Here is a 27,383-nt window from a genome sequence, read left to right on the forward strand (position 1 = left end):
GAATGGAACCTATATTAGTTACTTTTCTTGTTGCTGTGACCCAAACCCTGGCAAATACAACTTGAGGAAGAAAGATTTGTTTCTGTCTTGCAGTCTGAGGGTACAGTCCCTCACAGTGGGAAGGCATGAGGGTGCTAACTGTGGTGGAAGGAATGGGAAGTAGTTGGTCACATTTTGTTTTCAGTTTCCTTTTCTTTTGGTACAAGATCCCAGCCCATGGGATGAGTCACCCACATCTCTTCCTCAGTTACACCTCTCTGGGAATATTCTCACTGACCAGACCAGAGTTTTGTTCTAAATCCTGTTGAGTTGGCAATTAAGATTAGCCATCGCAGAACCCAATGATTTAATACCTTTCTCATCTCAACTGTCCACTGCACTGTGGTTCCAACTTTTGTAGTTTGAGCAGAAGCAGTCAATCTAGCAGGGGCTGCTTCCTTCTCTTTCACAATCCTACAGATCCATTCATCCATCTTAGCAACCAGTACATTGTTTTGTGCTTCTTTCCTTATTAAGTTGGGTGCTCTCTCTCAAATGAAGAACTCAACACAATCTCTTCAGCAAATCTAAAGAGCTAGAATCACTCTTCTGACACTTCGGAGCCACTAGTCAGTGAGGTAAGCTTTCCTCAAACACAGGCAGCTACAGTACTGTAAAAGCTGATCCAATGTTCTGACAGCTTCGGAGAGACTGGTGTGTGTGTGTGTGTGTGTGTGTGTGTGTGTGTGTGTGTGTGTGTGTAGAGCATGGAGATACCAGACAAAGGGCTCACTCTGGTCCTGAGAGAGTGACAGATTGCATTACACTATTCAGAATGGTACGAAATTTAGAACTTATCATTCATTTCTTGAATTTTGCATTTGACACTTAGGGTACCATGGGTTGGTTATTTTTTTCTCAAAAAGTTATTTTAATTATCTAATATCATCATCATCATTTTGCCATTTGATTGGAGGCTTACTGACCTACACTGTGGTACTAGGCATGTGTCCCCTGCTTGTCTGGTCCTTCATCAAACGTGCAGACACCTGCAGATCCCAGAACCCACCATCCCTCATGTGATTGATGGGGGAGTCAATTTGTTTCCTACGGACAAGTAGCTCAAAATCAGAGGGGAGAAGGACAAAAAAGCCTGAGCCTGTGGTGAGAAACATGTCCCCTTCAGGAACATCATTCCTGTGGTTTGGGGGCTATCACCATGAGTCTAGGGTGGTACAGTACAACCCCTTCTTTCCCCAGGCTAGTTAAGAGTGAACAACAGTGAAAATGGAGACGCTTGCATGGTGGGTCTCAGAATCAACAGAGATCAAGGCTGACTTCACTGGTAGCCTATTTGAGGACAGGAAGACACTGACTCACACAGGAGCTGAGAGCTGGGATGGAAAGACCCCTCCCTGCAGGTAGCCTGGCTCCTGTCACCATCACAGACATCAAGGGAGGCTGGAACCATGAGAAATGGTATTTCAGGGTGATGTATTGGGAAGTCATTTACAGAAGCCAAAAAGCTAAGTAAGCATGGGAGAAGCCGACAGGAGTCAGGGGAAAGTGTTGCCCACCTTAACCACAAGCCACTCCGTGTACACACAAGCCCTGTGTGACACACTTTGACAGGACCTTGAAACACAGTGAGATCTAGAGAGAAGTGATGGGTTCAAAGCTACAGAAATTTGCAAAGTTAAAGTGAATATACATTTAATGTAATTATTTGCCCCCAAAGATCTTATGCCAGGCAGTTCAGCACACTCCACATGACCAGATCCACTGAGTTGACACCCACTGTGGTCAGTTTAACATATTCTAACACAGTTACTATGCTGTCACCAAATGTGTGAGGTGTTGACAAAGTGCTGGTCTCTGTCTGGCCTCTGCCTTCATGTTCACGTGTAGTCTACATGTTTGTCCAAGTTTCCCCATCTCCTAATGACATTAGTCACTGAGATTAAGGCCCACCCAAGTGACCTCATCTTAACTCACCATACAACTACAATGACTTCATTTTTAAATGAGGTCTTTTTTTGAGATTCTGGATATTAGGGCTTCAACATACAAATTCAGCACAAACTATAATAGACAGAGAACACAAGGGACATAGACTCAGGAACCCATTGGTCTCCAACCTCTAGGAAATTGACCCTGGGTTTAGATAAAATCCAGTAGGGATTTGTAGGCCTTGACTCCAGAGTAGACTAGTGGTCAGACAGGCTTACAGCAGTCCCCTGACTATCAACCAAGTGGCCCCAGATTTACACTAAGGTCACATGCACACCCTGGTCCCTCCCTCAGTGTAGAAGAGTGGCTCTCACCCTCAGGGCCAGCTCTACCTGATGTACTGCAGGCCCAGCCTTCCTGCTCCTTGCATTGCAGGTGCTAGCTGCTCTCAGCAAACTGGGAAGGCCCCAGCACTGTTCATCTGCCACCACACACAGAGACAAGCAGCCTACCCGCCCAGGGTCTGTTTCTCCTGGCAACAGAACCAGCAGACACAGGAGCAGCACAGGGTTTGACAGCCTGCAGTCTAGTAAAGCTGGGGGCAGGGAGCAGGTGGGCAGGCGGGCCCGGGTGAGTTCATTGGAGCCCCTGGCCAGCCTCATACATTATGCATTTGTATTCACTGTAGCCATGGCATTCCAGGCAGTGGCCCAAACAATACAGAGGACACAGCTGTTGAGGAGCTTATGGCCTCACATTTTCCCCTGCAGAGCAGCCCGGAAATCCCTTCCTGAACATGCCAGTGTGAAGACTCCCTCCCAGTGCGGTGCAGGTTTGGTGGCATCCTCGTGACTAACATTAGACATGTGCCCTATAGTGGCTCAGGGAGGGTCCCTGCTCTGTCCTTCATCAGGCCTTGTTTCTCATCCCATCCCTCTCAGACCTCGGCCCTGGCCCTAGCCCTGGCCCAATCTGCCTGTTCCTCTCCCTGTCCCCCGCTTGCCTTAGCTTCTTCCCCACCCTCAAAATCAAACAGGAGCCATTTAGTTCAGTCTCCCAGGGTAGTTCAGCCTCCCACGCTAGCTGGCCAGACCTCAGCTCCATACTACCCCTCCCCTGCAATTAAACACCTCCCTATCTTTCCAGGCCAGGGTGAAACCCTTCAAAGGCCTCAAGTTTTCTGAAGAACAATGGACCCTCATATGAGGGCAGAAAGACAGACAAGCACACTCAGGGGCATTAGGACAAACCACTCAGGATGATGCCCCGAGGGACAGGAGCTGGGATGTGGTCAACCTGACAGTGACCATGGGCTGCTCTCAGGGACAATCAGAGATAAAGAAAAACCCAAGGCTGAGAAGTATGTGCCGGAGCCTGGCCACTGGGCAAGGAGGGGACTATGAGTCAGCATTAGGGGCCCCAAGGATGAAAGAGCCTCAACCAGCCAGCATCCCAGCCTGCCAGGTAGCTAGTTTCCTCCTGGAGTACAATCAAAGGTTTTCTACCAGAAGTCTTTCCATACAAGAGTTTGAGGGTAATTAAAATCAAAAAGGCCTTGCAGCAAACACAAGCTAAAACCTGTCCTCATCAAGGCCCCTCTCAAGAACTGTCTTCCAGCAGCCTCTTGCTCACCAGCCATCCTCTGAACAGGGACAGCTCTCCCTGGGAGATCTCTGGAGCCAGCACAGAGCCGGATACAGCCAAGCTCACATTCAGCGATGCATTCATCCGCAGCTTCCCACATACTCACTCTGCTTACCCAGGGCTGGAGATCACAGGGGCAGTTCAACAAGGCTCACAGTCAAAGCAGGGAAGTAACAGAACAGGACAGCCCGTGGCAGTCACGGAGGAAGAGGATACAGGCGGTGCCAGCCTCTAAGGGTAATCGTGCTGACTGCTCCCAGGTGGGGAGGCTTTGGTAGATGCTGCTCTGGAAGAAGAGAACACACCCAGCTTCCAACCAAGAGCTGGGCAGGCCAGGGTGGCATGGGTCACTTGCCAACTGCCTGCTAAGTTCTGCCTATATCTTTTACAGACACGCCAAGTTAGTGGTCCTGTTCACCTCTACTGCCCAGAGAGGAAACTGAGGCACAGGTCAGAACTGTGACCAGAAGAGGAGCTGTCAGAGGAGATAATCATTTGGTCCAAGTTCAGCAAGGTCTGACTTGGGCTCTGGATGGCAGGGTAAGTGGGCAGAACTTTCTGTGTCAATTGACAAGGACATCCTGGCTTCTGGTTTGTGTCTCTGCTCATAAGGCTATGTTCAGACCTGAGATGTATGCATGGGGAGGGCAGCATGACCAGCCTGGCAGCTGGTACATGGCGTTGTCCAGCAAAAGAGGATGGTGACTAATCTACTACGGTTCTTGAACCCAGCCATTCCAAAGATGGAGTGTTCTGAAAAATCAAATTATCCCTTAGGTGAGCTGGATTTTAGAACATGGCCAGCCTAGATTTGGGTCCTGACTCTGCTACTTATTCACTGGGTAACTTTGGGCAAGTAAGGTGTCCTCCCCCAGTCAGGGTGACCTTATCTGCAAAGAGTAAAAGAAAGGAATACCTACCCTTACCTTGCAGCTTTGCTGGGAGATTGACAGAAAGCAAGTGCTCTCTAAAATCCCCCACGTCACTAGCGATCATCACTGTCACCCCACCTTAGCTGGGATTTCTGGGCTTGGTTCCGGAAAGTCTTGAACCCTACAGACTCCATGAAAGGGAGTTGCTTCATCTCCCTGACCTGTGTAAGTATTCTCATTTCACTGTGGCTACACCCTGCCTTCAGACTCTGTACCCCTCCTTGGGTGGGACTCTTGCTACCTTTTCATTTTAGGAAGTTTAAGCTTGGCTCTGCTGCCACCCCAAGCCCATTCCTGGGGTCTGTGCTGCAGGTGGTGAGCAGAGCCGAGTGGGGGTGGGAGGAGGGCTAGGGCGGAGCTGTAGCATCAGACTGGCTTGGATAGCATGACTTTGGATGTCTCATTTCACCTCTCTGAGCCTCATAAAATGGGGAGAATACCCCTCTGTGCTGTAATCAGGACAGGGGGGAGATTAAGATATACAGTGTGTGCTGTGCTGGCACTCCCGGGCTCCTGTCCCTCTTCTTACCTTGAGGCAGTGCCTAGGCCATTCATTCTGCCTCAGTTTCTCTCCCCACTCTTAGGTGCTGAGACACAGTTACCAATCCTAGGAGGCCACTGGAGATGCTGCACACTCCAGGGCAGGAGTCTGAGCTCTATACTGTGCTGGGCATTCCTCTGGAGGGTCAGATGATATAACAGAGCCAGTAGCTGCCTGGGTAGAGCCTGGAGAGGGGCCTGAGTGCTCAGAATCACCCTGTCCTATTTGGGTGATCCCAGCCAAGCTGAGGCTGGCGCACAGGCATGTGGACCAGTCCCATCACTAACGAAGGCTCCCATGTAGCAAGTTCTGATCAGTCCTCCTTTACTGGTTATCTGTTGCTGGCAGAGAATAATACACAGGGTGAGTGAGGGGAAAAGGCTACGGTGAGCTCAGACTGATTACCTCTTTCCCTTGCTAATAATGCTAATACTGAAGATATCCACTATTTATCAGGCCCTGTCACTCACTTTACATGTGTCACTTCCAGTTCTCAAGCAACACAAAAAACCCAGTGTTACCCTCGCACTTGAATAAGAGGATGCCGAAGAACATAGAGATGCAATAACTTGGACTGGGTCCCTGACCTGGAGAGAAGGGACACTGAGGTCTGAATACACTTCCATCTGTTTCCAAACTAATACCAAGCCTCCTTCAATCCCTGGCTTCACCTAACCCTACGCTGCTAACTCTGGTGCCCTCAACAGTTCCCAAGTTCATGGCCCTTAGTGCTTGATGCTCTGGGGACTGGACAGGGAAGGGCAGCAGTGCATGGTGAAGCAGTCTGCAGGTCTGCTTTGGAAGAGGAAAGTGATACCCCGTCACCTTCTCCATGACTGTGTCCGTTAGCCATGGAGAATGACCCTGGCTCCTGTGCCAACTATGAATGCTAGGTATTATCATTAGGCACAGTTGTAAGCAAAGCTCAATCCATCCCTTTGCTGGTACGTGGCACCTGTTATAGCCTTCAGTGAAGCCATAGGTCAGTGGACCAGCACCTCCCTCTGTCTCTCTGAACCAAAGCTTCTTACTGATTCGATGTGGGAGACTGTTACACATTCTTGCTCCAGCAGGTTTGAGGGTCAATAGTGTGGTAAGTGGGTTTCATGGCCAGAAAGCTAACGTGGGAGGCAGCATGCCTTTGAGGTGGTAATTCCTCACCTACCTACTTAGTAAACTTTGAGTACTTAGTACTCTGCTCTGAACACTTATTAAAATACTCATGTGTCCAGTTGCATAGAGTCACAGCAACACTGAGGAGGTGGTGGTGGGGTCTGTCTCTGTTTTGCAAGAGAAATTGAAGCTTGGGTTTTAAGCATAACCATGCCCAAGGGCTCAATCCTGTGGCCTCATTTCTTCTTCAGTTTCATTCCTACCTGGGAAAATTCAGTAGAGTTATGATGCACCTTACACCAACCCTGTACACACACAGCTCCCTTTGGGATGCCTGATTGCCTCTTGACCCTCATGTGCACATGCCCAGCTCCAACACCCACACCAGCTTGCAGTTCTCCAAGGCAACTGCATCCTGTGGGTTGCTTGGACCCCAAGTCTTGTGGTATTGATTCTTCTCTTACCACAGCCAATCCTGTGGCCATACTTTCACATCAAGTCCAGCACCCAGCCATTGCTCAGTGTCTTGACCAGTCACCATGAATCTTATTGTATGGGAGCAGCCTCTGAGCCGGCCTCCTTCCTTCTTCACTGATCCTGTGCCATATATTTATAACACAAAGTGACCCCCCCCAAAAAAAACCCAAAAACCCTTTATGTATATTGTCACTTCTCAGTCTCTGTGCCCATTCCTCTCTGGCCCCATCCCTCGTCTCGCCACCTAGTACAAGTGCCTCAGATCCTTTGCTCTTCTGGCTTCTTCTGCTGGGATAGCCTTTTCCGGAGACAACCATATGACTCATTTCCTCTCTTCTGTTTGGGTTCTTTACTCAAATGTTACTTTCTCAGTATAACCTTCCTTAACTACTTATTTAAAATTGCCAGTTCCAACAGCTCCCAGCTCTAGTCCTCTCCTTACCTTCCATCTATAATGTTCATCGTTGGCTAAAGTTTCCGTGTGTCTTTACACTGACTGCCTCTCTCTACAGTAACACGGGAGCTTCCTGAGGACAGTGTCCCTGCTGGTCTGTGTCCTCAGTGCCTGTCCTAGTGCTTGGCACACAGAAAGTGCTCACCTAATAGCTGCAGAACAACTGGTTCTGCAGAACAAGTTAGTTCTGCCCTAACTTATAGAATTAACGCAAAACCTGTCAAAATTGCAGTGTTGTGTTTTACTGATTTAGACAAAGCAAAGTAAGAATTCATACTGAGCCACAGAAGACCAGAAATAGCCAAAGCAATCCCAAGGAGTAAGAACACTGCTGGAGGTATTACAATGCCCAACATCAAATTATACTATAGAGCTACAGTGGTAAAAGACAGCCTGGTACTGGCACAAAGGCAGACCAATGGAATAGAATATAGGACCCAAAAATAAATTAGCAAGCAAAGCAATGCTCAGTTAACTTTTGACAAACGAGGCAGAACTAAGCATTGGAGAAAAGAGGGTATTCAACAATGGTGCTGGCAAAACTGCATTTCTACCTGCTGAAGAAAGAAATCAGATCTACATCTTCACCTTTTGAAAAATCAATTCAAAATGGAAAAGATCTTAATTTAAAACTGGAAACAATGAAACTTAGAAAACATAGGGGACACCCTCCAAGATACTGGGGTAGGCAAGAACTGTTCAAAGGAGCGCCAACAGCACAGGAACTAGCCGAGAGCAGTCAACAGATGGACTCCATGAAAATGAAGTTTCTGCACAGCAAAGGAAACAGCAGAGCTACAGACAGTCATAGGATTTGGGGAAAATCCCCAGCAGCTACACGTCACACAAGGGGTTAATATCCAGAATTTACAAAGAATTGCAGACTTTAAACATCAAGGAAATAAAACTGCCAATCAACAAATGGGCAAATGAACTGAGTAGACAGTTTTCAAAAACAAAGAAACACAAATGGCCAATAATTGTTTTTACAAGTGCTCAATATCCCTAGCCATTGGGGTCATGTAAATTAAAACTACTTTGAGATACCCCAATCAGATGGTTATCGTCAACAAATCTGACAACAAAAACTGGAGAGGATGTGGAGAGAAAGAAGCCCATTGTTAGTAGGGTGTGTGGAAAAAATTAATACACCATTGTGAAAATCAGTCTGGGGACTTTTAAAAGAATACAAAACAGAATTATCATACGTCCCAGTTATTTCACTCCTGGGCACATACCATGAGAACACTGAACCCTACCATAGAGGTATTTGCACTCACTCCCATGTTTACTGCTGCTTTATTCCCCAAAGCAAAGAATTGAGATCAACTTAGTTGTCTACCAATGGATGGATGGATAATGAAAAAAATATATATATACATACATACACAGGGGATACTAGTCAGTGCTAAAGAAAAAAATTACAAAATTTGCAAAAGATGGATGGATTTATAATGTGTAATAAATATTAAGAAGGGTTACACAATCTCAGAAAAAGCTCATGCTCTCCCTCCTATGTGGAATCTAGCCAATAGTGCGTGTATAGATGTAAATGGATGTACATGTGTGTACAGCATAGCATGTATAAAGGAGAGCAAGAAAGGCTAAAGAGAAAGGGATGAGATAAGACTGCGTGTAGACAATGGACATCAGTTTGGAAGCGGATATAAAATGAATTGTTTTTCTAGTTCTAATTCCATCACAGATTTTTGGTTTGGATGATTAATTAAGTTGTAAGAATATATTTGGTCATGAAGTTGTAAAACCCAGTGTAAAGCTTCAGAATGCATATTCTAACTGTATAGAAGTTCCCTGAGATGTAAAGACATTGGGGTGTGGTTAATTTTGGTATGTGGTATTTATTTTATCTGCAATTCTTTTTTTAATACACAGGGAAGTTCAGCAGGGGAATGGGCACCTTTAATTCCAGCACTTGAGAGGCAGAGGCAGGCAGATCTCTGTGGGTCCAAAGCCACAGGTTTACAAAGTGAGATCTAGGACAGCCAGGGCTACACAGAGAAATCCCACTTCCGAGAAAGAAAGAAAAAAAAGAGCAAATGGGTAAAACCCAACCACGGAATAGAGCTGGCTGGGAGTAGAGCTGGAGGTTTAATTCTAGGCAGACCCCCCCCTCCCCATGTGGGAGTCAGGGCAGAGTTAGGATGGGAATTCCTACTCAGCATCTTCAAGTAGAAGTATCAGTGGCCAGTACTGCTCACCTCTGCGAGGCGCATGCTCTGGCCAGTCTGTCACTTTGCAAGCAGCAAGAAGAGTGATCCCACAGCAGGGCCTAAAGGGACTCTCCCAAGGTCACAGTGCTGATTAACAGCCAAGCTGTCAACACCCACAGATTCTAGACTGATTCCTGTGAAATCCCTGAAAATTGGTTTTTCAAAGATAACAAGCTTTAGACAAATTCCTCAGAAAATAAGGTAAAGCTTGGTCCAAATACATCCATCCCTCATCTGCTTCCTGGCCCTGAGGATGCTGGCAGCCATGGGCCAGCAGCCAAGGTATTTGCTATAGGGAGTTCACTATAGGGCTGGGGTGTTGGGGAGGTGATGGCCTGGCTCAGTGGGAGGTCACCTGCCTAGCACGTGAATTCCATCTCTCCACCCTCAGCATTGAGAAGGGGAAGGCCATTTCACTGTGGTTCAGGGAAGGACTGGCAAAGGAGCCAGCAGACCTGCTCAGACTCACTCAGGCCCCACCCTAGACTGTGCTTTCTGCCAGCCCAGGCTCTTCCCAACACTGCCCCCACTTGGCAGGATGGACAGCGTCACCACCTCTGGCCACTCCTGGCCTTCTCTCCTTTGGGTGTCCCCTTTCTGAGGCCTGTGGCACCTGACATCCCCCTGGACCGTTCTGCTTGGGCAGTGGGTTGGACCAGGACTGTGGATCTGGGGACTCTACTCAGCCTTCATAAAAGTGGGGGAAACTTGATCAATGCTGGGCTGACCTCTCAGAAGGGACAAGGATTCCTCATAATGGCCCTTCCTTGACAGCCACCCTCTAGCGGGGCTGGTCTCAGTCATGGCATGTGAGACTAAGGCCGTCTATTGACCTGTGCACCAGCCTCCCAAGTTCCTACAGAGTCTCATTCAGCTACTTGCAGAAGCAGGCTGCTGAGGGGTGTGTCCGGCCCTATGTGTGCCCTGAATACCAAGCATGTGTACAAGGGGGGTGGGGGCTGCCTCTGTGAAGCTCTGCGGCAAACTGTTCTACGGGACCAATCTCAGCCTGGATGACCTCGACAAGGATCTGGGGAAAGGTAGTTTGGAGAGAGGACCTTAGGAAATAAAACTGAGTTGGGGAGTCCAGGAAGGGAGGCAGGCAAGCAAGGGGGAGTGAGCTCACCCACAGTGGGAAGCAGACCTTCCCTTACAGTCCCTCTGAGCCCTGAGGCAGAATGTCCCTCAGAGCTGCTGTTCAGGGGCCTCTGTGTCCCAGGTTGGCGAACATAGTGTTAACTTCTGTAAGTCCAGGCTTCACCTTGTTGGAGAGGCAATTTCTGCAGAAGATGAAGGTCACAGCAGGGCTGTAGCCACAGGGGTGAGGACTGTGGTGTGGCACACAGAGCACATTGAGGACATTAGACTTCTTGCCTTTATATTACTTGGTACACATGGATTTGGAAAACATTAAGAGCATTTAGAAGGCCTGGGAAAATGGCTCAGCTGTTATGCCCCACATACACGTAAATACACACACACACACACACACACACACACACACACACACACACACACACACGCTCGTACACTAATAGAAAGAGAAAAAGCATGAAAAAGTAGGAAAAGTCAGCTTTCATCTTGCTGCCGGAAACAACCTCAGCTAACCTGTTTGAAGTCAAGTAGACCCCCTTACTCAAGGTTCCATTTACTTCAGTGTTATGTCCTCTTTGTCTAAAAATATCCAATGGAAAAACTCTACAAATGAGCCAGACGATGGTGGCTCACGCCTTTAATTCCAGCACTCCAAAGGCAGAGGCAGGTATGTCTCTGTGAGTTGACAACCAGCCTGGTCTACAAGAGCTAGTTCCAGGACAGCCTCCAAAGCCACAGAGAAACCCTGCCTCGAAAAACAAAACAAAACAAAAAAACAAAAACAAAACAAAACAAAAACCCTCCAGAAATGAACCATTCATACATTTTCACTATAGTGTCTCTATATTGTCACTTATTTTATTTTGGTCTGCTTTTTGTTGTTGTCCACTTCATACTTCAACTGTAATCCAAGCTAGCCTGGAACTTGTGGTAATGTTCCTGTCTCAGTCTCCCGAGTGTTGAAATTGCAGGTGTATACCATCACACCTGGCTCAGTTGTGTTAATTCTCATGGTAACTACTGTTTAAATTAAATTCTGGCAGAAGCTTGTCTGCCTGGGAAAGAACGTGGGGCACACAGGGCCTGGTGTGGTCTGCAGATACCAGCATACTTCAGAGTCTTGGGATGCACCCCACAGATAAGGAAGTCCCTAGATGGCCCGGTAGCAGGATTTTCCATAATGTAGGCTTTTGTTGTACCTGTTACTCTATGCTCTTCTGTGTCCCCCAGTGGCCTGATGGCAACTTTCCTGAAAGCCAGTGCTAACAATGTAAACGTGAGGGCCTCCCCTCCCATTTCCAAGACAGGTCTTGTGGAGGGGGTTTGGACCCTGAGGGCCTGCCTACAAGCTGGGACACCAATGGGCCACTCCTGTCCCACAGCAGAAAGCAGATTCAGCTCTCAACTCTGCTGTGCCCTCCCACCCCCACCCCAGCTCCTCTGACTCTACAGTGGCCCTGGCTCCTCCCCCATGAACAGCTCAACTTTAAACCTCGGCTCCGGGGTCACTTCCATTTTCCTGCTCACTGAGCAGGACCAAACTTTTGCTTCTCAAGAAAAGCCTATCATTTAGGGTTGTAAGTACAAAAGTGTCCCGCCCCACCTCTGCCACAGACATGGCCAGAACCATCGCTCAGTTTGTCTAGGCAGGTGACTGGAGACTGCTTGCTTTCAGGCTTTTCTTACATGAAAGAAAAAACAAACATATAGTTTTGTTTAAAACTACATATTAGCGGTTTGGAACACAAGCAACCAGACTCAAGATCCACGGACACCCTTCAAAACTTGCAGCAACTTTCTGGCTAGGTGATCCTGAACTCTGCCAAGTTGCCTCCCCTGTGCCTGTGCCCTCCACATGTCGTGTCTGCTGTCTGAATAATCCATTTCCTCGGCAAACACCAACTTGTCCATCCAGATCAGCTCCTGCCTGATACAGTAGCCACCCATTATCCCTGCACTAGGGAGGATGAGACAGGAGAATTGCTATGAGTTCTAGGGTAGCCTAGACAGCCTGCGATGTAGGTTTAGAGCCTGTCTCAAACAAAACAACAATAACAATAAAAGGAGCCAGTCAACCTCAGGAAAGCTGCCCTGGATTCCAAGGCTGCAGCACATCTTCAGAGCTCCCATGTGCTTTGGGTCTCCAGGGAGCCCCCAGCCCCATCACTGTTCCTACAGTCATCCAAAGGGCAGCTTTCTGTGGGAGTCCTAGTAACAAGGATACTGCCCAGCCCTCTCCAGGGTCCTGGCGGAAAGTAGAAAGCAAATGTTTAGAGCAAGAATGAAGTATAGATGGAGACACACCCAAAGGGACCAGGGAGGATGTATGGCTAAGGAGGGCTTCCAGAAGAAGGAAGGCAGGCTGAACATGAGCCATGTCAGTTTAGGCAATGAGCCAGGCCGCTTGACTATGGCATAGAAAATACACATTGCAGACCCTCAGGAGATTTTTTTTTTCCATGACTTAATATCCACAATGCCCTGGGTAACCTAAGAGTGGTCACAGTCCCCAGCCACTGTTGGTGATTGACAGGGCAGCTGCCTACAGGAGCCCCAAGCCCAGGGCAAGGGATGGGGGTGGGGGTGGGGGTGGGGGTGGCGAGCACTGTGGGCTGCTGAACTCAGCTTAAAGGATTGCCATCTGGTTTGGGTCAAAGGTCTCCAGGGACCGTTTTGATTTATAGGCTGGGGCAGTCACCTAGGCGGCATGAGGGGCATGTGGAGAGAGCATGTGAAGGGGAGGGGGGAAGAGGAAGAAAGGACTGCGGGGGTGGGGTGGGGGGGCTGAGGAGTTGGGGGGAGACATAAGTTCTGAGCAACCACCTGCTTCTGAGTCCAGCTTGTAGCTGTTTTCAACACAGAACATGGCAAAAGAAAGCATGGGATTGAAAAGCTAAGAGGCACTTATTGTGTGTCTGCTGTCTACCTGGGCAGTACTGGTGTTGCCAATGGGGAGAGGAAGCAAGCCACACGAGTTCTAGGTGGTAACACTTGGTCTTTTCCTCGGAATGGCTCAGCCTTTCAACCACGAGGGCCATATTTGACAGATGATACCCAAGGGCCGAGCTCTACAGCTTGTACTGGCAGAGCTGTGTGTCTGGCCCAGGCTTCCTGCCCAGCTGCAGAACTTTCCTAGGCCCTGAAGGGCCTCGGGAGACCTGACACTCATCGGAGAAGTATATGAGTGATGGTCTAGTCCCACAAAGAGGGTGTCAGACCCCCTGTATCAACTGCAAACGTGTTCCGGCAGCCAGACAGTATGGAGTGGGTCACAAGAGAGAACTTTATAAACATTATGCTGTCATCCTCAGAGCCTCAAGGAAGAATGACTTTTGAACAGATGGAGGAATGGGGTGACATCCAGGCAGGGAGTGGAGAAACAGCAAGAGTGGAGGCCAGGTTGGAGGAGGAGGTCTGGGAGGCCAGGCTCTTGTTATGTTATAGGGCGTGGGCCCTGCTGAGGGAGCCACTCAGCATCCATCTCCCTGGGTCTTCTCAGAGGAAGAGGCAGAGCTTAGGCAATGACCTAACCCCCTAGCCACAGCCTTCTAGGGGCAGGAGGAGCTAAGAGCTATAGCCTCTAGTGTGTTCCCTGCTGGATGTGCCCAGGAACCATGTAGACTACCCCCCAGGGCCATCTGGAGACAACAGGGGTTCTCATGGACGTCTAAGCCAGCCTTGGGAGGCCATATACCTTTCAAACCCCCTGGATATGCAAAATAAGTTGGGCAAGCCATTGTCCAGAGAGGTTCATGGTGCCAGACCTAGCTCTGGCCACACAGGTCAGCTAAACCCAGCCTTAAAGTTAAATCCAGAGAAGTCCTGATTACCATTCTAGGGCTAAAGCAGGGGTGGATGCTGTGGAAGGAAGACACTGACTCACAGCCCAGAGCAGAAGATCAGACAGGCCAGAATCCAAGCATTGGTTCTGATGGGAGACAGACGAGCTAGCATCTCATGACCTATGTTCTTGTCCTTGAGATGGTATGTTAATATGCTGAACCCAGAGTTACAAGGACACTGGTGGTTCCTGACTGGTGTCACTGACTTTACCTACACCACTGGTTTCCCAGACAAGAATTAAATTCCCTCTGTTTTACCTGTCTGTGGTAGCAACTTCAGGAAAACCAGCTCTAGACCTGAGCAAAAAACTCAGTTGGGGATTGTAGTGTGGCCAGCACTTCAACAAATCAGGAAGAAATGCTACAACTACAGATGCAAGGCTATCTCAGCTTGGGGAGGGCAACAATGAAACCTGATTCCAGGCTGCTTCCCACCAAGACATCCCATGGGAAACACTGGCAAGGCCCAGCTCTGGCCTCTGACCTCTGCCCTGGATTTGTTTATACAAGTCAGGGTTAGAGATCAGAGCTGAGATGAGCCATGGCTTTAGAAAATGACAACCAGACCCAGCCAGATGCTCAAATGTGTCGCAGACAAGGAAAGTGTTCAGCAGCTCTCAAGCTGGAAGGCCACAGGGTCAAAGGTGAAGAAGAAAGGCAATAGGCCTCCCTGCGCAGCGGCCGGCAGTGCCGTCTCTTATAGTAGTTCGACAGCATAGGCTGTGGGAGGCTGCTGGGTGTTCAGGGTTGTGGGGACAAACGAATGCACTTGTCCCCTTCTCTAAATAGTCTTTAGCCCTACTGAGAAGTCAAAGCGGACACCACAGAACCCTAAAACAGGAGTGTGTGTGACCATAGAATGAAGTATGGTGTTTGTGGTGGCCTAACAATGCACACAGGACTCTTGGGTCTCATTTTACTTTCACCCCAGAACCCATTCTACTTACTCTTCTCCTCCTGCCTACAAGGACAAGAAGCTCACTGAGCTTACAGATTTGAGAAAATTAGAAAGCTAGGTGGGCTAGCATCAAATTCAACCTTGGTTCTGGTAAGTTGCAGCTATATTGGCAGCTGGGGCCTCACTGCCCCAGGCTGCCTTGGAATTCCTCACATTCCTCCTGACAGCCTCCTCCCCACCTAGCATATTCTCTAAGGTTTCCTGTCCCGACTGAACAACCTTCTAACTCTGACCCTCCTTGACTGGCTAGTGAGCCCTGAGAGAACTCACGTAAGTGTGATGTGCCTAAAGTCCACACTTGCCTAGTGGTCTCTAGGGAAACTGTACCCTTTGCTCTGTCCATGAGCCTTCAGTCCTCCCCAGAGTCTTGAAAGCCTCAACTCCTGGGTGATGGGAATGGCCCGCATCTCCACTGTCTAATATGAATTTATCAAACAAGTCAGGTAGTTCAGACAACCAATATCAAAGATGACAGAATGGCAGAGACCCGTGAGGTCATCTTGTCCAAAATTCTTTTCTGTGATGGGGAAACCAAGGCACAAACAGAGATCATTTCCCCAAGTTGGAACCAGCAGACCAGTTTCCTGGCTCCCAATCCAGTATGCTTTCTAGGACCTAGCCCACTTCTCCTTCTTCCATGTCCAGCACAGACCCTGGGGATATCAAGTTGGTTCAACTCAAGAGCACATTTTAATTTTCACGTATCTGTACAATCCATGTATCTTTAGCAGTCAAGGACTGTTGCCTGTATCAGCCAAAAAGGAAGTAGAAACCTTCACCCCACTAATTCTAGCCTGGGTAGTTTGAGGTGAAAGACACCCAGGCTGTCCTTGAAGTTCTCTCATCTTGAGAGACAAAAAGTATAGGAAGAGCGTACCTCAGCAGTACCTTCCATTGGCACCGCCTTCCCGGGGTCTCTCCAGGAATGTAAAGGACTAGAAGCACAGTAGGCAGAGTTGGCTTCTGCCTAGGCACCATGCCCTGCATCACCTTCCCATGGTTCCAGATGAGAGAAACAGAAATGCAGACACCTGGCCAGACAGCAGTGCTGGCTGAGGCTCACACTTGGGGGTCCTTACTCTACAGAGGCTTCTGTGAGCTGGACTCCCAGATGGTCCTGAGCAAACCGAATGAACTCTGTTAACAAAACAAAACAAAGCCCTGCATTTGGCAGGAGCAGTAGCGAAGTGAGAGAGCAATGAGCGGGTTTCAGATCTGCTCTGTGGCTCATGATGACCCTGGTGTCTCTCAACCATTGACTCCTCCACCAGTTTGTGGGTAAACACAGAAAATCATATGTACTTCTTGACCAAGGCGCCTCTTCAACAGCCTTACCACAGGCTATTCTGTAGAACCAGGAGCTAAGTGCAGGTGAAGGGAGAGGGGAGGGAGTACTGCTCTCAGATGAGATAATAAAGTCCCTTTCAATCAAATAGTGGACTAGAAGGAGCCTGAAAGGCAGTGTTGACCCCCGAGCCTCATGGTGCTCACTTCCCAGTGTGTCCAGTGCTGTTGGTAACAGGCTCATCCCCACCGAGCTCCTCCACCTACAACCTTCACTGGCCACCCCTACCTCATCGTCTGGGTTCATCTCAGTTCTTCTTCCCAAGGAGCTCCCAGGCAACAGTTGTCAGTTGCCCCCTCTCACTCTGTTCTCATAATCGCATTTCTCAATACCCAGATTGATCATAAGCATGCATTTATTTAGTTAGGTGATGTTCAGTCAGTTTCTTGTTTAAACTGTCATCACATTGCTCCCAATGCTGGACACATATCAGACAATGGAGAAAAGGGTCATGGAGTGGCCCACTGAAGAAAACAGGCCTACACAGCTCACTGCAGCCACCTGGATCTGGCTGGTGTCAGTATAAACACAAGCACAGACAGATGATGAGGTGCCAAGTCACTGGGCAGCAATGACTGCCCAGATCATGTCTTTGCACCCATATGAAGTTAGCAGCCATGTGTGAGTCACAACTGATGTAAACTTAGAACTCTTAAGCACTAACTAGAAAGTTCTGGAGCTTCCTTCCCAGAAGCACCAGTGAGGAGTGTGTGCACACTCCTGCTTCCTGCAAGTGCTGTGGAAAGGGAGCATTTTTCCATGACTTGGTCATGGGTGCTTTTCATAACACAGTCCTGGTTCTCAACTAGGTATCCATTCATACAACCAGCACTTACTGAGAACCTATCAGAAGCTGGGACACGGGGCAACAGGAGAGCAAAGAGATACCTGACAGCCTGAGAATGTACCCAAATGACCTTGAGGGTTCAGAAGGGCACACATGAGAATGGGATTGTTTCTGGGGATGTGACTTTGGGCAGTGCTTCTACACATTGGCCATCAACTTAGAGGCCTTATGGAAGTCCTGAAGAGACATGGGTGGAGTATCTTTCCAAAACAGTGGTACCCTACACTTCACTTAGGCACATACCTTCTCCCATTGGAAAGACAAGCACCTCAACTCTGCTGTGGTTTGAAAGCAAGTGGCCCCCAAAGGGAATGGCAATATTAGGAGGTGTGGCTTTGTTGGAGTAGGTATGGCTTCCTTGGAGGGAGTGTATCACTGTGGAGGTGGGCTTGAGGTCCCATATATGCTCAAGCCATTCCCAGTGTCTCAGTTCCCTTCCTGTTGCCTTTGGATCAAGATGTAGAATTCTCCAGCACACCATGTCTGCCTGCACATTGTCCATCCGTCATGTTCCCCGCCATGATGATAATGGACCAAACCTCTGAAACTGTAAGCTACCACCCCAATTAAATGTTTTCCTTTATAAGAATTGTCATGGTGTCTCTTCATAGCAATAGAAACCCTAGCTAGGACATATGCTAAGCATGTCTTTAGTCTCAGAGCCAATGAGAGAGCTTCCACCTTGGACAGCATTCTCCGACTTGTTTCTAGAAACTCATGATACCACTCCTCACTTTGCTCTGCCCATACTCTCCTCACCTGTCCCTTATTCTAGCCAGTTCTGGGCTTTTGGTACAAACAGAGGAAGCCAATCAGAGGGCTGCAGACCCAGGACCAAGAACTTTAGATCAAGACCTGAGAAACATTGAGTCACCTAGCATATACTAAAAGCTCTCAATATACAAAGGAAGGGTCAGGATGATGAACAGCCAAGTGACACCCCAAGTTATGAGGAAACAGATAAAAGACACTGGCTAGTTTGGCAGTGAGTATGGGGGATAGTCTAGGCCAATGTGTAGTTGAGGCACTAATTGGATGGCAGAGCCCCTTCCAATCCTGTGCCCAGCACCATCACCTCCATACTCTTATGCTCTTATACTCATGTCCCTCCAAAGGCGACTAGGCTCTTACGGGTTCTAGATTTCCAAAGAAGCCTTTACATAAACATCCCATTTGACTCTTAGCACATGGCCTAAGTTCATGACAGTAGGCCTTCACTGAGGGGCAGCCACCTACATAGCCCTGCTACCAAGGCCCAAGCCTCAGGCAGAGAATGGTCACCTTACCTCACTAAACCAGAAGCAAATCTGCATCTGCCCTGGGCAAGTTCTGGAACTCAGTCTGGGGAAGGCACGCATTGGGTCCCGGAGAGAGAGTTCAGAGGTTAGCAGCATTTGTGGCTTTCGCAGAGGACCTAGGTTCCCAGCACCCACATGGCAGTTCACGACTATCTATAACTCCAGTTCCAAGGGACACATTACCCCTTCTGAACTCTGCAGACACTAGACATGAAGGTGGTGCATATGCATACATGCAGGCAACACACACATACATAAACACCAAATAATCTTTAAAAAAAAAAAAAAAAAAAAAAGCATGTCCTGAAAGGACTCTGAAGCTGGGACAAGGTTAAGTCTTAGTATATCTATCCTTCACTGTACCACAGTGGGGTTCCAAGCTGGTGAGCAGGAGACCACGTGCTGGCCAGGTGCAGTCTCAAGGGTCTGTGGTGGGGCAGCCCTTGCCTGTCAGGGCTCCCAGCAGGCAGGTCACGAAGCAGGGTTCTCACAGCTCTATTTATAGAAGGTGGCCTCTGAACAGGATGAACTGGGAAAGCCAGCGAGGCAGTATTTTCCAAGCTCACACTGTCTTGGCTTAATTTCATCCTAGGCAAATAAATCATTAAGGAGGCCCTAAGCCCTGGAAGATCTGACGAAGAAGGCCATTACACAGCACAGCCTTCCCTTGAATTATGGAAGGCCTCCGACAGCAGCCTTATTAGTGTCTGGGCCAGACTGTAACTCACGCTAACCACCCCCTTGCTGTAACCAAAGGACGAGACAGGCGAATCAGCTGGCTCCCTGATGGAATGGCAAAAAAAAAAAAAAAAAAAAAAAAGAAAGAAAGAAAGAAAAATTGCTGCAGCTCTTCCCACTTATTGAAAATTGAAACATCCCCTGCAAATATGCTTCTCATTCATTGCTTTCCCAGCATCCCAGAATGGTCACCGGTGCCATGGGACGAGCTGAGAATTAGTGCAGTGGACTGGACAGGGTTTAAAAGTGCACAGGAGCTGTGGCAGTGCAGGTGACTAATGCAGACTTCATCCTCATGACCCACATCACAGCCAAAACCTAGCTGTCGCCACAAAACACTGGACATGGCCCTCAGTGTTCTTGTTTGTGGGTTGCAGGTAAGTGCTAGACAGCTCCATGAGCTAGCTTCTCATCGTCATGAGTTTCCAACATCCCATGTGCAAAGTGGGCTTGTGCATGGGAGTGGGGTATTCAAGGAGATTCCAGGAGCCACCTGAGCAGCCCAGGATATGCACTTTGTAACCCTTTTCTAGTTATCACACAGCACAATTCTGAAAACCATGTGGATTTTCCATGTGATAGCTGGGGAAGGGAACACAGGATGGAAGGGCTGGATCAGGAGAGAAGATGCCAAGACCATATAGGGATGAGGTGCAAGGCCCGGGACCTGCCCTGGCGTCAGCTGGAAGGACAGACAATGGGTTCAGGTATTGCTTTCATGGGCAAGCATGCCATTTTCCACAGACCTGTGGAGGAATTGTAGACTAGCCTGGCTGCAGGGTCACCTGGCAAGGAAGAGACAGATGGGAGGTGGGGGTTTCTGGGGACAATGTGGTGGTAAGGACTCCTGCTCTAGTCCATATCTTCATCCAACATGTAGTATCATTGGCATCAGCCCAGAGTTTGTTAGAAATGCAGAATCTCAGGCCTCCACAGACCTAGAGGGTCAGACATAATTGGCACTGTCAAAAGATCCCAGGGACAAATGTCATCACTACAGTCCCTCCCCAGATGAGGGTTCTGAGAAACACAGAAAGCTGTATCCATGCTGCCCAAATAGTAAACAGTAGTGTTCTTGTCCCAACTATCTGGTTCCAGTGTCTGCAGAGGCTCTGGGCAGGGTCTCTGACGTGGAGGAATCCCCAGGAAGCCAGCAAGGATCTGTGTGTGTGTGTGTGTGTGTGTGTGTGTGTGTGTGTGTGTGTGTGTGTGTGTGTGTGTGTGTGTGTAGAGCAGGAAGGGAGTGATGCAGGTCTAATCCCTCCCTCTATGCCAAAGGTCTCTCCACAAAAGCCTTCCCGGTCCTTCTGGTCCTCACCAACCTCAGCATCCCCACTTCCCCTACCCTGCATCATATACCAGCTTTCCAGACCAGAGCCATGAACCACACTGGTGATTCACTCTCTCATTTCTTGCCAGGAACATCTTCAAAAGCTTTAGAACCTGGGTTTTGACTCTCTGGTTCTGCTGCTAATTGGTAGGTGACCTTGGCAAGTCTTCCCAATTCTCTGGACCATTCCACAACTGCCTATACAATGTGGCTACCAATTGGCACATCGCCCCATGTTTTCTCACCCTAATGCTGGGAGCCACTCTGCTTCCTCCCCTTTTCCCCACTAACGTCCAACAGTGGCCAGGCCCTCCACCTAGCATCTCCTCCTGACTGGTATGCCCATGGCCACAGCGGGAGTGGTGTCACTTGTTCTCATGTCCTCGCCGAGTACATGTTCACCAGGCAAGTCACCACCAGGAGATATAGCCTGTCAGAGAAAGACTTGAACAAGACACTCAGAGGGAAAGCTTTGAAATGGCTCAACCACTATTGTCCAATTAGTAGAACAAAATTAGCACTTTTGTATCTACTATTTTGTGAGTCCCTACTGTGTGCCAGGAACTACATGGGTCACTTTTGATGCATCGTCCATGATTCTGACGCTTCATAGCAAAATAAATTTCTCTTTCTCATATGAACAAACTGAGCTCAGAGTTAAAATGACTCACTCAGGTGACATCTAGATAGAACAACTCAGACCCCAGGGTGCCAGGAGATCCTGAGACCAGATCTCCCTCTAGACCATACTGGCCCAGAGTGACACTTCGAGTGACACCAACCCCGCCCACACCGATTCCAGATACTGGCATCTACATGTCAAAGCCCTTGGTGAAGACAGGGCTGTGTGGGACTGTTCATGACTATTAAATGTGGAAATTCCCTCAAAGCAGGCCTAGGGCAGCTGAGTAAGGCTCTTTCTCAGCTGAAAATCCCTTCCTTTTGTGGAGAATAAAAGGTAGGAGGCCAGTTTCTGAATGCCAAGGTCCTGAATGGAACTGACTGGCCTATCACACAAGCTCCAGCTGGTCTGTATGTGAAGACAGACGTGCTGTGCAAAGCACACAATGGGAAGTGGGGATGGGTCATGCATGGGTCAGATTGCAAGAGGGCGGGCAGTGATCACAGGCAGCTCCTTCTGCCCTGGCCAATTGTGACTCAGTCCCTGCCATGACAGAGAAGAGAAAAGCTATTCAGGTAGTGAGAGGCCAATACATTCATGTGCATATACAACGCACCTACTATGCAGTCTGTGTAGGGTTGCTACAAGAGAGGTAGCTATGGAGACTGAGATGTAGTTCCCACTGTGCAGTACCTATGGTGTACTTTTCCATGGGGGGCTCTGAGGAGGGATAGACAAAGGCTAAAATAGATGCGGTCTCTATTTCAGAGTCATCTCCCTTCAACATTAGCACCACCACAAAACATACATATCCTGGTCTATTCTGTGCCCCCAAGGATACCAGGTTCTTATGCCGCTGATGTACATCTTACATTTGGGTTGGCTGGATTGGACAGCTGAAATAACCTCATGCAATAAGGTGTCTACATAGCCTTCTTGGCATCAGAGCCATGTAATTCTACTGTACTGTCAACTGGAAACCAAATCATCCACAGTGCTCACTGGGTACCTGAGATGAGCTCAGTGGGATGATGGGAAATTCAAAAGTGTGGTGATAGTTGCCATGAGCATACCTGCAGTGGGCCACCTATGTGCTTGGCCACACTTTACCTTTACTTCACTCCTACAGCATTTGGCACAGTCCTCTAAGTATCCCACTGTACAGATGGAAACATGGAGGCTTGAGAACGTTAAGTAGCGGGAAGGGGGATAAATGGAATTCAAATTAAGATTAAAAGTTTGTTTTTACAGGAAATTGCCTGGCTGTGCAAAAATAGATATCTGAATAATTAAATCAGGGGACAGCCATACTATGAAAATACATGCAACTGTTAATAAGAAATGAGGCCATTCTACCATAACTGATACTTAAACAATTGCCAAGATCCATTGGGCAGGGGGAGGAAACTGTGATGTGGAGCTCTGCTTACAGTGTGATCTAAAAATTCCCTATCATAAATATTTCTGGAAGGATACACAAGAAACTGCTGATGGTGGCTGGCGGCAAGGATGACAGGGAACTGGGGACTGGAGAATGCGGTGGGGATGTTCAGTGCACAACTATGTGTACTGTTGACAGCTGTTCTCCAACCCACATCTTTACCTTCTAATAGGAAACGTAAATGAATTAAGTCCCGACTCTTTTCACCTGCCTGAGCACTTCTCCATTACTTGAACAAAGTGGGCAAACCCACTGAGAAGGGTCTGGGGATACTCACTAATGGTGCAGACACAGAGTCTCTCTGCTTGGCAGTGAGCTGGGATGACAAACCGAGAGAGGACAGGGAGGTCAGACATGGACCTTGGTGGAGGAGCTACATCCCGTCATCAGGGAAGTTGGGAGGACCTCACTGCCCACACAAGACTCCTGAGTGTTGAACAGGAAGGCGGTGGGCTCAGCACAGAGCAGGCACACACTCTGACAAGGGGAGGTTGTCCTTGCAGTCATCCTGTGGAAAACCTCTCTGATCCCCATCAATACCAGAAGCTTTGGCTGGCTGCCAGCCTCCTCGGCTGCACTGTTGCGCCAATAAATACTTGTTGGCAGATCGATTAAACCATCTAGGAAGGACGTCTGGAAATACAGCTTTTTCTGCTTGGTGCAAGTGGACCGGCCTTCGAGGCCAGCTAGCCCCAGGATACCATCCCTATGCTTCCGCTCTTCATCCAAAAGTCAGTGATGAGCACCTGTGGGCCCTCTGTACAGAACATCCCCAAAACAGCACCAGAGTGAAACCTTCAGCCTCGGGCACAGCTCATGGGTTCCCCCTGACAAACAGAGCCATAAGTCTCCCTGTATCAAAGCTATTGAGGCCCCGAGACTGTTGGCCTCCATGGGGGGGGAGGGGCTCCTTTCCTCCACCTTTGTCACTCACACCCCATTCACCATACAGGAACTCCAAGATGAAGGCCTTCTGTTAGCACTCAGCCACCAGCCAGCATGTGGAAAGAAGAGCCTTCAGGCTAGAGAGCAATTCCAGACAAAGCCAGGCCACCCTGAAGGTGCGTGTCCCAGTAGATGGGGCATCTTCCAGACACTGCTCAGTGATGAAGACGCCTGATTCCAAACAGAATCAGAGCCATCCTCTGCATCCAGCCTAGCTTTCAGTGCACTCGGCAGAGTTCTTTGAGGTCGGGGAAGGAAGCAATGGAAGGAGAAAAAGCAAGAGACAGTATGGCAGGATCTCGGCTAAATTCACCACAAAGGGCCACAAAGTCAGGTGGAGCCGACTCTTCCGTGTTGCCTCCGTGTCTGCTGGGTTCTACACAAGAGTTTCACACCATATTTGCCTCAGCCTAAATCCAGGCTCCTGAGCTATATGAGCTGTGTGCTTTTGAACAACTCGCTCAAGCTCACTGCACATCAGTTCCTTCAGGGTGAATGAAAGATGATCATCCATATATTAGCTTAAGGGGTATTTCGATGACTAATTTTATAAAGGGCTTAGAAAAGAGACCAGCAGGATGAGGTACTTCTAGCTAGTGTTATTATTGCTATTACTAGGTTGGCTCTAGACAACTAAGACAGCCTAATCACGTACCTGGCTTGGTCTGCATACATCTCAGCTACACACTTCTCATCTGTCTGAGTTGCAGACCTTTGTGCATCCTTCAGGTCTTTGCAGTAAACTCCCAAATGCTAAACCATATCATTCCATGGTGTAGCAAAAAGAACAATTCTATCCATGAGAGTTTCCGGGGCATCGTACATTTGCAAGAGGAGATTGCATTGCTAGGAGCGCTTCAGAGTTCCGTGTGGTAAGACCTTTTAAGGCTTGCTTTTACAGTCATAAAAAATCATAAATTGCAAAGGAGTTATCCATTAACAACTTCCATTGCATTAGAGGAAAACGCTTTACAAAGGCCACTCTTTGTATTCCATTCATGACCCCCAGCGCCTCTTTCAGCTCAGCTGGTTAATTGCAGCAATGGGCTCCAGCTACCAGGTGTCTGCTCAGTGCTGGTATGCCTGATCACCCAAGCTGAAGAGGGGCACTGAGGCTTTGAGGAAGGAGTAACCCCAAGGGACAGCCCTTTTATTCTTTCCCTCCAATCCCCCAACCCCAATCAGGTTACCAAGTCCACAATCAACAAAGGCTCAGAATTCTTTCAACCCACAGATCTTCACACTGGGCCACCTCCCCAACCCAGCAACTCTGAGGCCAAACTATTTCCCTCCCTGGGAATTTGTGGTGGAATTTGGCCCAGGTCACCCTCTACATATACAACATAGCTCTTTCTCAATCACCCCCAGCCCTGGGACTCCATTGTAGCCCAGGCTACCACATAGTAAGGATTTATCCCAAGCTGAGCTTCCCTCTCTGCCCTCATACCTCTACCCACGGTAGAGGGTGCCAGTCTTGTCTGGAGAACAGGCTAGCACGATGCCAGACTAACCTACCTGATCGTCAAGTAGGAGATGCTACAGGATGCATCATGATATCCTATTTCATTATCACAGCCTTTACCCCATACTCTCCTATACCTCCTGAATCCTGTTCCAGATTCTGACAAGCTTGAAAACCCCCAGCCACTGGAGAGGAAGATGAAAACATCCGAAAGATCCATGAGGTCAAAATGCATAAAACACAACTGTCTCTCCCACCCAGTCTTGTTCAGCAATTCAGGAGATCCCTGACTCTAACAGCTACAGGGCAGCCACAGGGACATGTTAGTGCCTTAGTTTTGTTGTTGAAGACCAAGGAATAGACTGGAGTGCTCAATAACCAAAAGAAATATTCTTTTTTAAGGCTTTCATAGCTCCCCCTGCTGTCAATTTCAGACATTTGATCCTGGCTACCACACTGATGCCAACACCCAAACTAAGAAAGGGATCTCATGCCCCATTTTACAGAGGAGTAAAGTGGAGCCTAGGAAATTAGAGTGACTCACTGGAGACAGAACCACTGTGCTGGGTATGTTCAGAGGTACAGGACACACCCTCCAGAGCAAGCCCAAATTAACTCCAGCGGTAAACTTCCCAGTTGGGCCAGAGTACTCACTGATGCCACGGTTTCCTCATCCTTGGGATTTGCCTCACCATATTCATCTAAGGATTCCAGACACTTCCTACAAGATGCCATGATGATCACCCTGCTCAGAGAAGACTCATCTGCTCCAGGGTTTTACAATTCAACAGAAAATGGAGCATCATTCCACCATTAATCTTAGTCCAACAACCACAGAAACCAATGCCAGTAAAAATGCTGCCAATTATACCAGAGTTGGGGGCTCCGGCCACTTTTGTGTTAGCCTGCCACCTGTGAACTGTCAGTCCACTTTTTGCTTAAGCAAACACACAAGTCAAACCTTGTCGGTGGTTCCTTTGCTGAAGTGATACTCTTGGGCTCTCAACTAAAGAGGGGATCATGGGAAAATGGTTGGTCTCAGAAGACAATAGATCTGGCGGCGGAGGGGGTTGGGGGGGAGTGGCTTCTGCTTATGGTTCTAGAGCTCTGTCCTTTAGGTTTTTGTTTGCTTGTTTGTTTTTGTTTTCTCTGTCTTTCAAAAAAAGTAAAAGGGGTCTGGAATCAGCCTCACTGGTTGGCAACTATACCTCTCATTTAAAATGAACCCTAGAATTGGGGCTGCAAGTGCTCACTTCTGTAGGTTTTGGTAGGAGTATGGGAAGAAGTCTATAGGTGGGTGCTGGTGGTCTGGCACATTGTCACTTTTTCCACTGCTGTGACCTAACCCCTCCTGGCTTAGGCTTAAGAAGGTATATGGTCCCCATGACAAGAAAAGTCTAACAGCAGAAGGAGGAGGCAGCTGGTCACATGACATTTATAGTCAAGCAGCAGAGCACTGACATAAAGTGAAGCCAGGCTATAGAAACTCAAGATCCACCCCCTCCATGATTAGCTTCCTCCCATAAGGTTCCATTTCCTGAGGGGGAACAGTGTTCAAATATATGAGCCTATGAGGGACATTTCATGTTTAAACCACAATAGCTGGTATGAGTGAGCAAGCCCAATAAAGTGCTGGGATTGAGTTGGGTCATGTAGCTATGTGTGCCTTTCCTGGAAGCTACACTTCCTGTCCCTGCCTCTGCCTCCCGAGTGCTGGGAATAAAAGCTGCACCGCCGCCACTACCTGACATTACTGTGACCTTTAAACCACCTCATAGGTTATGCATTTTAAATAAAGGAAGACCTCATGTTGCTAGGGTGAAACCCAGCAACGGAGGATTTTCACTCCAACCACACAGTCTTTAGCAGCTGCTGGGACACTTCCCAGTATCTAGATTTCTGGTTGTCTGGAAAAATGGCAGAATTCCATAGTACAGGGCTTCTTTCCACAGGCTACAGTCAGCTGGAGGTGAGAGTAGTTTACCTCCTTTGACAGCTGCCAGGAGGAGCTGGGATTTGGGTGTTTGGACCTGCATACAGTAGGTGGCAACAAATGACAGTTGCTAACACTACTTCTTGTTTAATAGCTAGACTTCCACCCAGGGACTGGGCATGAGTGATGCTCTCCAGCTTGGGTCA

The 27,383-nt window shown here is 48.4% G+C and overlaps 1 protein-coding gene across 2 annotated transcripts in view; it reads right to left on the bottom strand.

Moving 5' to 3' along the window:
• Nucleotides 1-27,383, bottom strand: part of Spsb4 (splA/ryanodine receptor domain and SOCS box containing 4) — a 74,215-nt gene that overhangs the window by 26,871 nt on the left and 19,961 nt on the right. The window lies entirely within an intron of this gene.

The sequence above is a fragment of the Cricetulus griseus genome, chromosome 4, assembly GCF_003668045.3.
Source record: "Cricetulus griseus strain 17A/GY chromosome 4, alternate assembly CriGri-PICRH-1.0, whole genome shotgun sequence".
NCBI classification, from domain to species: domain Eukaryota; kingdom Metazoa; phylum Chordata; class Mammalia; order Rodentia; family Cricetidae; genus Cricetulus; species Cricetulus griseus.